The following is a 15,301-nucleotide window of genomic DNA, read 5'->3' on the forward strand; positions in this document are numbered from 1 at the left end:
TCTCCTACGTTTACAGAATCGTTTAAAAACTCTTGAAATATAATAGAGAACACATCGAATTATAGCTGCGAGCTAATGTTAACCACTGTATTCTGTAAAGCTGTCTTTGTCAACAATAATGTCACCGAGTCCACAATAATGTCACTGTTTCAACGATGAAGTCCCAAGTCAACAATTATGTCACTTTTTCAACAATAATATCACTGTTTTATCAGTAATGTCACTGTTTCAACAAAGATGTCACCGAGCCAAGACGAATGTCACTAAGTCAACAATGATGTCACCGAGTCAACACTAATGTCACTGTTTCAACAATAATGTCACTGCTTCAACAATGATGTCACCGAGTCAACTATAATGTCACTGTTTCAACAATAATGTCACTAAGTCAACAATGCTGTCACCGAGTCAACACTAATGTCACTAAGTCAACACTAATGTCACTGTTTCAACACTAATGTCACTGTTTCAACAATGATATCACCGAGTCAACAGTAATGTCACTAAGGCAACAATGCTGTCACCGAGTCAACACTAATGTCACTGTTTAATCAATAATGTCACTGCTTCAACAATACAATCACTGTTTCAACAATAATTCCATCGAGTCAACAATAATGTCACTTTTTCATCAATAATGTCACTGTTTCAGCAATAAATTTCATCGAGTCAACATGATGTCACTGCTTCAACAACAATGTCAACGAGTCAAAATAATGTCACTGTATCATGAAGAATGTCACTGTTTAATCAATAATGTCACTGCTTCAACAATACAGTCACTGTTTCAACAATGATGTCATCGAGTCATCAATAATGTCACTGTTTCATAAAGAATGTCACAGACATTTGTTCCCTTTTCAATCTTTCGCTTATAGTTATTTGTCAGTATATAGTATTGTCTCGTCATACCCTAGTTAACATGTCCCCTTCAGGAATATATGAAAGTATTATATTATAAGTAAGAAATATCACGAGGGGTATATGTGGGTTATTACGTCAAGGATTAGGTTTCATATCACGAGCCACAACGTTTTGCTTCGTGGCGGGGTGTCCCGGATATATTCTCACGCTCAGAAATGTATTTCCCTCCAAGTTCGGAATATTATAAGTAAGTAATATCACGAGGGGTATATGTGGTTTATTACGTCAAGCGTTTGGCGTCAAATCACCAGCCACAGCGTTTTGCTTCGTGGCGGGGTGTCCCAGATATATTCTCACGCTCAGAAATGTATTTCCCTCCTAATTCGGAATATTATAAGTAAGTAATATCACGAGATGTATATATGGTTTATTACGTCAAGCGTTTGGCGTCATATCACAAGCCACAGCGTTTTGCTTCGTGGCGGGGTGTCCCGGATATATTCTCACGCTCAGAAATGTATTTCCCTCCTAAGTCGGAATATTATAAGTAAGTAATATCACGAGGGGTATATGTGGTTTATTACGTCAAGCGTTTGGTGTCATATCACGAGTCACAGCGTTTTGCTTCGTGGCGGGGTGTCCCGGATATATTCTCACGCTCAGAAATTGATTTCCCTCCAAGGCGGGATACCCAGTATTTTATCAAGATCACGTGAACCAGTCAGATCTCAACACTTTGACATGGAGGTAGGAATATCATAAATATGAATCCTTCATATCTGGTTGATTGATTCTGTTGTAAAAGCATCACTCTTTTCGATAGAAAATGATGTAAAAAAAATGAAGCTGATTATTATGATCACTAATTAGGATAAGTATTAATCATTGCTCTGAATAATGCCATATACACAACACAACGCAGAATGAATAACCTGTTTGAATGGGGGGTGGGTTAAAAGACAGTTCCCGCTTACCACACATGGATTTGTGTTATGCCACGCAGGAAATATCCAGGGCATGTGGTTTTATTATGACAACTCATTCCTGGGGGGAAATAAAAATCGTCGTGGGATGGAATTTGAAAAACAGCAACAAATAAAAGGTTAAAAGGGGAAAAGAAACCAGACACCGTTGTCCTTTACAAAGCAACTATAAAAGGTTCATAAAAACTGGATCGCTCAAAAATATAATAGGAAATAGGATATCGTCGCAAATAAAAAATATACATAATTTATAAATGTGTGAACGCCTTTCAAGATGTCGGCACAACGTAGATATGTGTTTCTTTCTGCACGTTAATACTTATCCTCCATTATCCAGTACATCATATCGATAGTAATTGATTGATTGATTGTTGTTTAACGCCGCACTCAGCAATATTCCAGCTATATGACGGAGGTCTGTAAATAATCGAGTCTGGACCAGACAATCCAGTGACTGACATCATGAGCATCGAGCCACGCAATTGGGATACGATGACATGCATCCACCAAGTCATCGAGCCTGACCACCTATCGATAGTAAGGCTAAGACACAGGATACACGAGAATGGCAAAAGCTGCCTTTTATTGGTTCCCAGGGCATATTCATATGGACAACTGTAATGATTATTAGGAAATGGAGTATGTCCATGTATAGATTTCTCTGGTATATAGATACTTTACATAGTCTAGTTTGCCACGCCTACACCATCGATGTGACCTTTAAAGAAGAAACTCGTTCCTGTTATTAAATCTCGCGTGATGAATGACACTGCTCTATAAATAGCCAAGTCCGACACGTCACACAGACGGCCGTGTCACATTCGTCAGATGCATGGAATGTTTATTTCAGACAGTTCACTTGATTCTAAAACGATTTGATGTGAAGTAATCACTGAGACGTAAACCCACTCACTGTCAGATTCCATCAACGCAAGGGAAAACTTCAAATTGAATGATAGACCTAGCACCGGTACGAATAAAAATTACTACGATTTCACTAATAAACATCTTTCGTCGTTCATTTGAATCACAACTGGGCATCTCAGAGTTTAATTGTGCAGAGGGATTGAGGGGTGTCTCATGCACGCGATTCGCAGAGGTATTACGTCACAAAGCCAAAACATCCTTGGTTTGTCACATGGCCCTGCTCGTTGATTTCACATGCGCCAATGTGGGCTTCCCATTGTCTTTGAGTTGACATGACGTTAAAATCCTGAATCGAAGCGGCGTTAAACCTCACTTCTTACACACGCACGTCTGGTTTTTTTACATAACAGATAAGAGTGTGTGGTTTTACGCCGCTTGTAGCAATATTCCAGCAATATCACGACGGGGGGGCAACAGAAATGGGCCTCATACATTGTATCCATGTGGGGAATCGAACCCGGGTCTTCGGCGTGACGAGCGAACACTTTAACCACTAGGCTACCCCACCGCCCCTAACAGATCAGACATTGTGTCGGCAATCATTCCATCCACAACTTTTCACCACCGATCCCAGTTCACCCATCACAAACCCTCAACCCCACCACAAATATAAATCATGATCTCCTTTCCCGCCCATCCTTAGACGCTAAATAATGACCAAAAATCGAAATAAGCGAAACCACTTACTGTTCAAACTTAAATTAATGAAATTGTTCAAAGCCGACTTTGGTCGATATCCATGCAGAGTCTATAGTGTGTCAATCTCTTTAACAAGCACAGCAGCATCCTTGATTATTAGCATGTGTATTATCCAGTCTATACGAACCCTGGGCCCATCTGCCAGACTAACATTTTGTCCCAGAAATAAAGTTGTTAAATATATACCTATTCAAAATATAATCCAAATGGAGCCCAGAACAATGCTAAATCTAACGAGGAAATTTAGGCTCGTCAAATCATTCTGGGCTTGATTTGGATTTATTTCTTAATGTATTATTATTGGGAGACAGCCTACCCATCCGCCACGATGGCTTCGTTCGCCTTCTCTGACTTAGCACAATTTTCACTCGCTAATGCGAATAATTTGATTTGACGACTATTTTTGTCAGCGTCGGGCAATTCGAAACCAGCATATCCAGTGTTCATATCAACAAAGGATATATAATTCGTTTGATAATCGTGGATGTAATAACAGACAACGACCACAGTTTCTATTTAAAGTGCATGTTGTACACGTAAGACGCACCTGTGATTCACGTTTAATGATTCACAGCTAATATCATGACAACGGTCCAGTAGCACATGTACTCTTCCCAAAAAATTATTTACGACCTACCATAAACCGTCAAATAACACCTCGTCCTGCGACAGGCTTCCAAACTCCAAACGCGACTAAATTTGACATAGTAAAACAATCTATATAGCTTACTAGTTTAACATTACGCATTTTATAAACCTAAATCTAAACAGCATCGTATCTCATCTCAAATGACGTTATTTATAGTATGGATTCCACAATACGATTTACGGTACGTAAACAAAGCCGATGATGAGTAGAATACCACCGCTGATAATACTGTGGGAAAATGTACGTGACGTGGAAATAAGAGCGCAGGTGAATGGTGTGATTCACTGCTGAATCAGCCACGTTGCCAGGGACGGGGTAGTCCTTGTCATGATGGAATGTGAGAAGCAAATCATTGTTCGACAATAACGATGTCCGTACAGCAACGTGGTCCACGCATAAATCAAAGATTCTTGTTACATTCCGATGCCCTACCTAGCGACCATTGTTTCATTTTGCAGAGATTTTTATTTTTATTTTGACGCACGGTATGAACTATTTACTGGGTTTTTTTTGCTATTTTTTTCCTTTTAATTCTTGGAATGGGTTGGCGCGTTCATAGTTAATTTCAATATTATTTGAAAAGCCATTTTTCAATATCAATTTCATGGGGGTGGTGGGTTGTATTTGTACGGAAACCTTTTATACGGAAGCCTTTTAGGGCCATTTTGTTTTGGATTTTTTCTTCTTAGAATTTCAAGATACTAAGTTGAAATTTGCATCGAACAATTTTTATTAACAATACCCATGGCTCTTATTTCAATAAACCCGTGCATGTGGATTCCAGGTAGGAATATGTCCCAATGCTTGTCGTAAAAGGGCGACTAAATAGATCGGTGGTCAGGTTTGGTGACTTGGTTGAATACATGTCATCGTATCCTAATTGCGTGGATCGATGATCATGGTGTCAATCACTGGGTTGTCTGGTCTAGTCTACAGATGTTTTATCATTATTCCTGGTAAAGTGTCAAGACGTGCTACGGAGGATTTTACTTTAAGCTTGTAAGAGTTGTCTCCCTTCGCCTCACTTCGACGCTTCATATAATTACAGGTTATGTGTGATAAAGAATCGAAATGTTTTGTTTAGACATTGAGCATCAAACTGAGACCTGTTTTCGAAAGAAGCAAATAGTTGAGAAATAAAACACTAAAATGTAACAGAGCAAGGTAATGTGAACAACTTAGAGTCTTGTTGTTTCACAAGTATTTTACACAAACATCGCCCCTGTTAACGTTAACTTACAGACTGGACTGAAGAGAATTTGATATAAAGCCACATGTATGTATGTTAACGCGTTCACCGGTTAACTGGATGTGGGTTTTTTATATAATGCGTATGTTTTACCGCTCATTACAGGCTGTGTCTGGTAACGAAGTCCAAAATTTCTTCACAAGTAAAAGATTTTACTGGTCTTTCACTCTGTTTATGATCAATGGTTGGTCAGTACCAACCATTTCCGTGGTTTCACCGTTCGAAGTGGTTAACGACGTCTGCAACCTGTATCACTTATGCTCTTCATCCACGTGAAGCTGACAAGCTGTAACATAACTAAAATACTGTGAAAGGAGTATAAACCTAAACTCACTCACTCACTTACTCACTGACTTTTAATGACTCATCAGTTTCTTGTTAAAACAGTAGCGACATTTCTGTGTAGACTTTCACTCCGTTATCAAGATTTTCCATCGGAAATGTTACATAATAAATATAATATATATATTACATATAATAAATATAAGGCATGGAAGATTTAAGATGAGCCATATCGTTCGTGTGTTCATCCGCTCGCAGATCCGGAAGGGATGTCCTGGCGTGCCTGTGTGTGAGTGAATATGGTTTCACGCCGCTTTTAGAAATATTCCAGGAATATCACGGCGAGGGACACCAGAAAAGGGCTTCACACATTGTACCCATGTGAGGAATCCAACCCGGGTCTTCGGCAAGAAACGAACGCTTTAATCACTAGGCTACCCACACCGCCCCCTGGGGTGCCCGTATGGGCCCTTATATGAAAATACACAGTAAATCTATAAAGGCACCACAGACATGCTGACATGTTTTGGTCCACCAGATTCAGTGGATTATGTAAGAAATGGACATATGTCAGATGTGTCCATATGACTTTATTCTTGTTCCCATTTCAGGTGTCCCCCGCCGTGATATTGCTGGAATACTGCTAAAAGCGGCGTAAACCATACTCACTCACCCACGCTTCTCAATTAACACTCGTTTTGGACGTGTTGGAGTAGGCTAAGTTGTATCGCAAGAGGTGGTATATGTGTCATTGGGCATTTTCATATTTGAACATGAGCAAATCTCATCTTCCCAAGGCAAGGGAGTTTACTGACTTTAAAAGTCCAGTTACCTTTAAACTGTTAAAGTCAGTTGACTCCCTTGCCTCGGGAAGATGGAGCAAGTCTTTGACCCAACTGGTTATCTTTGGAGTTGTGTACAGTACAACTGTTATGCTCCGTAACTTTAGAAAATTGTGAAATAAAATATACTTTTAGGGGGAAAAAACGTGGGTAAAAATTTAATAATCTATTTATTATATTGTTCATTGCTGTTAATATATTTGCATTGAACATTTTATATGTCTGATCTTTTAATTATTAAACGTACATGTTTTCAACATAGCACTACAACAATCAAGCATGAATGGATTTAAATCTAGATATCGGCCTGCATTTGTTTGTCACCAGTGTCTGTGGGTGTTTATTTGTGAACTGCTTGTTGTACAAGTGGTATTAGGAAGTGACGGCCGCTCTACGAAGGACACTCTGATATTTGACGACAAACATGTGCAGTGTTTAAATACAATATACTCAAGAAACAAGTATCTTACGTTTCTTTCTTTTTATTTATACGTTTTCTTTAAATTCTTTGGTTCGTTTCACACGCTAGTTCTTTCCTATCTACTGCTCTTGAGAAACACATCTGTCGAGGACCGTTTCGCGTCTTATCATTCATTACTGTGATCACCTCACGTATCCACGGCTCTTGCTATCAAGGACACAGCGTGTGGATGGCGTTCAGCTAGGAGCTCCTTGCACCCTTACCCGAGTAAGGAGCTCGTTCGGATATCAAGGAATCATGTGACTATACAAAATGGCGGAGTGGGAAAGTTCAAGTCTTTCAGATCTGTGCTGTCTTTATTTATAACCGTTTTTTAAAGAAACTGTCATTCGTAATTTCATAAATACCCTGATGCATGTTGCGGTTGGCTGTTTCGAGGTCCTGATACAGCCTTTTACCTTTGCCGTAAGTAAGAATTATTTTGCAATAACATCGACAAAAGAGAAATGTAATTTCCAGTTACACAACAGGGCTACCTATGAGCTATGCCGACAGTAGACTTTTAGAAATTCTGAATATTTCTTTATTTGAACTAATTACTTCTAGAAACTTGCATGAAAGAGATATTTAAGCCTTATTCATTCCGAGGGAACAGGGAATATCCCCAGCGATAGAAATTGGCACTAGTCCTTTTGTCCTTGCAGAAAAAGGGAAAAATATCATAATTTAAATTTAAGGACCAGCAGAAATTTGAGAGCTGAGACAATTTTAAGGGTTTTACTATATGTTATCATTATAAGGACTAGTGGAACAATTGTTAGTTTCTATCACTGCATCCCAGTTGTATTGTTGAATTTGTTTATGTTTTATGAACAAATTGACTTTTAGCAGTGTCTTGTTTCTTCCACCAAAGCCTTTTAACTTGTTAGTGCCTTTCATTTTCAGGCATGAAAAATATATGTACATACAATGGAACCCTGACGTATCATATTCAGTCTTTATTATTTACCAGAGCTTGATATGTTGCCACAGTTTCAAATTAATGACCAAAGGTCCTTCAACATGCCTACTACTATCATGACTATAACAATGGTGTGATAACAACATTGATGTTGTTGAAAAATACAATCAAATGAAGTATGTGAACTGTGTTTTGAAGTAGCTATTTAGACAGGTCCTACTCTTTATTGTCCGGGAGGTTTCATCAGATGTCGAGGAGTTGAATAGTGCAGTGCAGTCAGTCAATAAAACATGTCTTTCTCAGTTTGACACGATTGTGAGACTACCCACTTATGTCATGCAAATATATAAAACACAGCCAAAAAATCTAAGTTCAAGTAGCAAGGTAAGAAGTATTTAATGGGCCATAAAGGGTTATTTATCCAATAATGCAGACCTGATCCTGCTAATGGTAATTGCACACAGGTAGGTTAAAGTAATCACTACTTATTACAATATATGAAAAAAATAATAATCAATGTTCATCATCAAGTGTTTTGTTCATCATGTTCGGATAAATATTTCTCTCTTCTAATGAATAGGGGCAAAAGTAAAATGATATCCCGTGCGCCAATAGGGAGTGGGCGATAATTTATAGCCAGTAGCAATATAGTCTAAATAATTATGCCAAACAATATGTAAAGCGCACAGAAAGGCTTGTATTTCTAATTTCAGAATAAGAGTTTGTTTACAAAAAGTTGTGTCACATGATATGCAAATTAGGTGTAATGCCACGTCACCACTGCGCCGGAATTAAGCTTTGCCATCATCTATTTTGCCGGATCATGGTTGGTCAGATTACAACAATGGATACCGTTTTGCTGAATCGTTATATTCTGACCATTTTTCAGTTGGAAATCGCGCAGATGTTAAAATATGGAACTTCGTGGACATATCGTGCTAGGTTACCACATGTTACAAAGATTTCTCTTGGGGACTGTAATTTTCAATTCAATTGTGTGGTGGCAGATTTATAAATAATAAAATCCCACATACATATTTGTCTGGTGATATCCGTGGAAACCAACCGCTTATTATGATTTTTATATATTGAAATTTGCTGTCACAATTCCAACACATTTCTCCTTTTTTAGCCACCTCGTTACAGTGTTCCGTAAGCATTTGTGATTCTCATGTTATCAACTTGTCATATAAAGTTCATGGATTCAAGAAAATGTCCTAAATCCCTGTATAAGCACCTAAAAATTGTCATACAAAATTCATGGTTTGAGGAAATTCCGGCTCTGATTTTATTAACAAGGTGCCATAAATCACTGTATAAACAACTTGGTGACAAGTTTATTACATAAACAGCACACCTGCCCGACATGCTCATTACATAACGTTTCCTGTGTGTTACAGCAAAGATCACGATTGTATTTGCAGGAATTACCAAAATTAATTCACATGGTGTAACTTGCATTGTCAATACGATGTAGGCACATGTAGTCAGCTGATCTGGTCGAAGAACTCTCAAGTGGTCTGCTCATCCGGTCAAGGAGCTCTCAAAATGTGATGAAATGTCATTTCTTGGATACCTGAGACAGTCCTCATTTCTCATTCTCTCTCCAATGTCTTTTTGGTTGAAGACAACATTGTATTACGCTTTATAATAACGAAAAACTTAGAGGTATATATTTTATTGCCGCTTCATCTTCTTGGTAGCTGATGGTAAATAAGCCGCACTCGGTTACCTCCCTTGAATGCAGGCGAACGGCTTGCCAACCAATTCCAACACATTTCTCCTGCTTTTGATGTTTTCTCGCCACCGCGTTACGTATGGAAGTTGGCAAAAATAATCGAAACAAATCGCATTATAGTGTTCCTCAAGCATTTGCAATTCTAATGATATAAGTTTTATTACAAAATTCAGCACATGAAGTTTGCAGTTACCAGTTACCAGTTCTACACAGAGTTATGGGAATTGAGTTGCCGCGTAGGCAAGAGGCCACCCTGACTGATCATGTCTATCTTGACTTATCCCGCATATCAAGTCGGATATTTATGTCAATTCAGAAACACTTCTAAGATCACAGTACCATGTTTCAAAAGAACATTTAACACTGATTCACTATACACATTGGACAAACTCAGAATCGATATCATTAGAAGTCCTTCTTAACCTGCATTTAGAGCTAATCTAAAACAGTCATGTGTTAATTGCTGACCACATCAAGCAGTGTATGTCAAAATGATGTTCATTAAAAATATTTAGCCATCAGTGTTACACTTTTAGTCTTTTTTAACGTAATCATGTCATGGACATCGATGGCACTTTATTATGATTGATACAAGAACAAAATTATCATGATTATAGAAATATTTATCGTCAAGAAGTTTCCATGCGATAAGACTTATATGTCTGTATTGTGCCATATATCACATTGTGATACTTGTCGTATCGTGACCTTACTATATCGTTTCACCCCTAAGGCTGAACCTGCTTAACGCTATCGTCTGTTTGGTTATTTGTTGAACTGTTTGAGACAGTGTGACACAATGTGACATATTTGTTATCATTATAATGTTGTATGATATTATCATGTTATCAAGCACCTACATTAGTAGTTTGATAAGCTTAGGTTGTTTGCTATGCTATGGTTTTGTATTGTCAACAATGGTCAAAGGACAATATGACATGATGTACTGAAATTATTAGATAGGTCCAGTAAATTTTCTTATCTCTCAATTCTACTAAGTAAAAAGTTTTCATGTTTGTGATTTCAAGTGACATTTAGGAACAATTCATGCTTCTAGTTTAGGCACATGATGTAGTCTCTCGTTTTCATGTGTTGTTCTCAAGTGGTCAATGTAGTGGTCTATGGGAGATAACTCCTGATGTCTTAATGTGTTCATGGTCTATGGGAGATAACTCCGGACAGCTTATGTTATAAAATGTACTCTTCAGTTAGGGAGTAAGAAGAATTGAGGTCCAATATGTCTGCCTGCATGTATGCCATCTGCTCTGTGTGAATTAAGACCCTTGTTCTACATTTCCTGAATCCATTATACATCAGATACATGTCAAAGATGATAACGTAACTAAGTTATCCAGATCTGTTGTGGTGTGAAACTTTGTTACAGTGACTATGGGGATGTGTTTGTGACTATGCACACATTCCTTCAGACTTGTATATGTTTGAATAAAGATAAACTGCAGACAACTTAATATTCAGTGTATTCATGACCAGATCATTTAATGTGTGTATCTAAATACTTTCTGCCAGGGCTCCGGTATAACAATTCCCAATCGGACCTTTCGTACCTATCTCTTGAGACCTACAGCGGTCACCCAGGTTGGGTCAGGTGATAGGAGGTTGGGACCTGGGTAGTAAATCTGGACACATCCTAGGCCTATTGCATACCATTTAGTAGTATCAAGCAGTGTTGGTTCCCGGATGGGACTCAACCAAAAAAAAGTAAGAGAATATGTACTTTACTAAAGAAAGTGTTATCCCAAATATAACATTTGTTACATTTGACCACTTTCTAAACGGCATTGTGTGTTCACGTTTAGTTCTAGTACATATATTATTCACACATGCTCTCAAGACAGTCCTGTTTATGCTGTAATGTCCGCTTTCCTTTTTCATGTTTTCTGTTGTTATCTTGTTTATGAAACGGTCAAAGTTTACCACAATCTGGTATATTATCTGCCATGTTTGTATACATGATAATAACATACGATGCATATCAGCTGAATGGGTGCAGTTGTAATCAAGGATTATATCCTACCTAAATATTATTCCAGGGGAAGTTTTACTCTATAGTATACGATAGGTTTTAAACACACTGGTATGGGTTCAAATTCACTTGGGAGAATCATCCTGACACTAGAGAATTTCATCCCTGGGATAAAAAATAGGGTAGGATAATATTCACTCTTACATTGACACCTTTGGTGGAAACAATATATTATTGTCATATTGTTCTGTTTTGAGTTGTACATCTCCAAGCAAGACTCGTAGACTGAGGGGGGATGTTTAAACATTGTGTATTGCCATGATTCATCTCATACAGACCCCGAAACAAATACAGTAGAACACGGATATAACGAACACGGATATAGCGAACAAACGGATACAACGAACTGTTAAAAAATCCCCGATTTATCTCCTGTATAATATCATATAAAATTTACGTATATAACAAACTCTCTATAGCGAACTAACGGATACAGTGAACTGATACCTGATCACCGACAAGCCCATTTATCACTAATTAGCGCATGTATAGCGAACTGAGAAATCTCACTCAGTGTCAAGTGTCACTGACAATTGGCTGTATGCAATCAGCGGCGAATCAAAACAATGGCGGCGAATCAATACAATCAGTGGCGACGGATCAACCTTGTTAAATTTGCATTGTGTTAATCTTACCTGTACATGTAATCTTGTCTGTAAAACAAACAGTTTTTGACAGTTTGGCGGATCTGAACGATGCCGTTTCAAGAATGCAGTCAGCGAAACGAGGCCAAAGTAAAATCACAGACTTCACATTTCGTATGTTAATCCAAAAATGATAAATATGTTTAAATTTTGTACATGTATTTGATAACAATCTTCAGAAAATGTTATGAATTTAATGTTATTAAATGAATGTTGTAAATTGATATCAGTTGAATGATCACTGCTAATACAAATCAATGCTGCAGTTACGTGTGTATTGTGTTTTGTCTTATCCAAGATGGCGGACGTTTCCGAGCGAAAACGTGTATAACGAACAACGGATATAACAAACTGATTTCTCTGGTCCCTAGTAGTTCGTTATATCCGTGTTCTACTGTATATCCAATACAGCCCATGAAAGTCTATACCAGTTTGCATTTCCAGATTACTGCAGTTTCTGAAAATGAAGAGTCTCTGGGATCCCTTTTATTATATGCTATTAAGATGATTTAATGTTTGTTTCTGTAAAATATTTTCATTTCAGTGACTAGATGTTACCGGTAGTCTATGCCATGATCTCAGCTTGATTTACAACAGCAATAATCTCATCATGCTCTTTGCATAGAAAAACGTCAATATTACTCATCTCATTAGCGAGAGACACTATTGGTCATATTGAACTAGTTCACTGCTTATTTCAGGCTGGAGACTAAAATAACTAGATTTCAGGGAAAAATAACCTTTCCCTTCAGATTTTCACTTGTCTCAGACTAGCCATGCTAATGAGGGAGTGAGTGAGTATGGTTTTACGCCGCTTTTAGCAATATTCCAGCAGTATCACGCCAGGGGACACCAGAAATGGGCTTCACACATTGTACCCATATCAGGACTCGAACCCGGGTCTTCGGCGTGACGAGCGAGTGCATTAACCACAAGGCTACTGCTGTCATCATTCTTGTAACCAGTCATTTGCCTTTCCACTACCAACACCATCAAAGAAGGCGATGGTGGAAGTCTTATCAACAGACTCTCATAATTTCTCTTTACATAATCCATGGACAAGTTAAATTCTCTGGAAACTAAATTGAATTATCTCACTATTGAAACTTAATACTCTTAGTTTTCTTGTTCGTCTCATTTTACACAGGTTTTAGTTCATATATTTTGTCATTTTTAACATGTACTATTCATGTTACTGTTAGTACTTGATCGCGTTAATAGGCATGTCTTTGATCTCTTTATAATCAGAAAACCTCCATGGTCTAGTGGTAGAGCGTCTGCCGGGAAAGCCAAAGGTTTGGGGTTCAATCCCAGACCGCATTATACCCAAAGATGTTATAAGATGGTACTTGTTGTTACCTGTCTGGCGCTCAGCATATTCATATGGGGTATTCATGTCAAACTGCAGCATGGTATCTCAGTGTGCTAGCACTATAAATCGTCAGTCCGGACTAGTACAAGCAGACACTCACAACTGTGAAAAAACAACATTACTGCATATCTAAACATGCTAAAACTTACTGTTTGATTGGCATTCTAAAAGTTGGTGAGTAAGTAAGAAAACGTACAACTTTGTGGATAACAACTGCTGGTTATTCTTACTGTGCATTTGGCTTCATACAATTATGTGTATGCTACTTATCTGTTACCTGTTGTTGTCAATGTTAATCTGCTGCTTATCACAACATGTCAAGCATATATACCTCTCATCACTTGGTTGTTGTCAATCCAGCATGATAACAGTGTAAGAATCTACATTGAAACACGCTATATGCAATAAACTTATTAGAGCCGGGCACTGTTATGTCGAATACAGTATATCATTGTAATGTTCATAGCTTGAGATACCCTCAACTCAGGACAAGTTGATTTTGACAGTTTGTTTGTGTGTTCTTTTCAATGTCCATAGACCTGATAATGCTAACAGAATAAATATACTGAACAAAAAAGTTAGGGATCATGAATAGTTTTTAGGGTTTTTGATTGCATTTGAGACTGAGCACACAATTTCATTCAAACATCCCCCAAAATATTCATGGTCCCTGTCTGTTTTTAGTTAAGTACTTTTGTCCCTGATATGGGAATTATCTTGTGTTTCAATGATCATGTTAATGCCATAACATGCCTAATGGTCCTATGTTGAGCATATTCATCATGTTTTTGATATCCAGTAATATTTCATCAGTCATTCAGCAAATGCAGTTTTATGACCATGTTTAAGATAGCTGAGCAAAAAATCGCACAGAACAATGAAGAACGAGACATGGTTTATTTCTCCATAAAACTCTGTTCTCCATTTCTGGAGATTCCAAAATAAGCTTCCAATTGGACAAAGTTATTTTTGAGTGATTGAGTGAGTTAAATGTAGCTGGGCAACTGAGATAAACGCGGTGCCCTCAAACAATCGCATCCAAAAGTGGACAAGATATGACAATCTGTATTGGGAGAAATGTCATTGATAATCATGGATAATGGCAGTTTTGATAATTTTCAGAAAATTCCAATCTTGTCCTCCTTTTCATAAAATGGACTTGTCCAATATTGCCAAGATTGGATTGTATTCATGGAGTCATCGTTATTTAGGATCAAAGAATACAGCTTGTAAATTGTATTATATAATCCTTAACTTGCTTAAAGAGTCTGTAAATAATGTGATATCTCATATCAGAAGTCCCTTGAAGATCCGGGGTAAAATAGGTCTTCAGCAACCAATGCTTGCCGTAAAATGCGACTATGCTTGTCATAAAAGGCGACTAACAGGATCAGGTGGTCAGGCTAGCTGACTTGGTTAATGCATGTCATCAATCCAGACTCGATTATTTACAGACCGCCATCATATAGCTGGAATATTGCTGAATTGCATTCATATTTCATAATCAATATCAGTTCATTTAGTTTACCATGGATGCAGTAGATATACTTTTGTTCATTTATTTGGGACACAGCTGACACCAGCAATAGACGAGAGTAGCTGAATTTTATTAAATTTGGGATAATA

At 37.8% G+C, this 15,301-nt stretch overlaps 1 protein-coding gene across 1 annotated transcript in view; it reads left to right on the forward strand.

Moving 5' to 3' along the window:
- Window positions 1–7,229: 7,229 nt before the first annotated feature.
- LOC124141230 overlaps window positions 7,230–15,301 on the forward strand; it is a 56,337-nt gene continuing 48,265 nt past the window's right edge. The window contains exon 1 of the mRNA XM_046509170.2: window positions 7,230–7,381. The gene's annotated coding sequence lies outside the window, so the exon portion shown is untranslated. The remainder of the gene's footprint in view (window positions 7,382–15,301) is intronic.

The sequence above is a fragment of the Haliotis rufescens genome, unplaced genomic scaffold (assembly GCF_023055435.1).
Source record: "Haliotis rufescens isolate VD_foot unplaced genomic scaffold, xgHalRufe1.0.p SCAF_12, whole genome shotgun sequence".
In the NCBI taxonomy this organism is placed as follows: domain Eukaryota; kingdom Metazoa; phylum Mollusca; class Gastropoda; order Lepetellida; family Haliotidae; genus Haliotis; species Haliotis rufescens.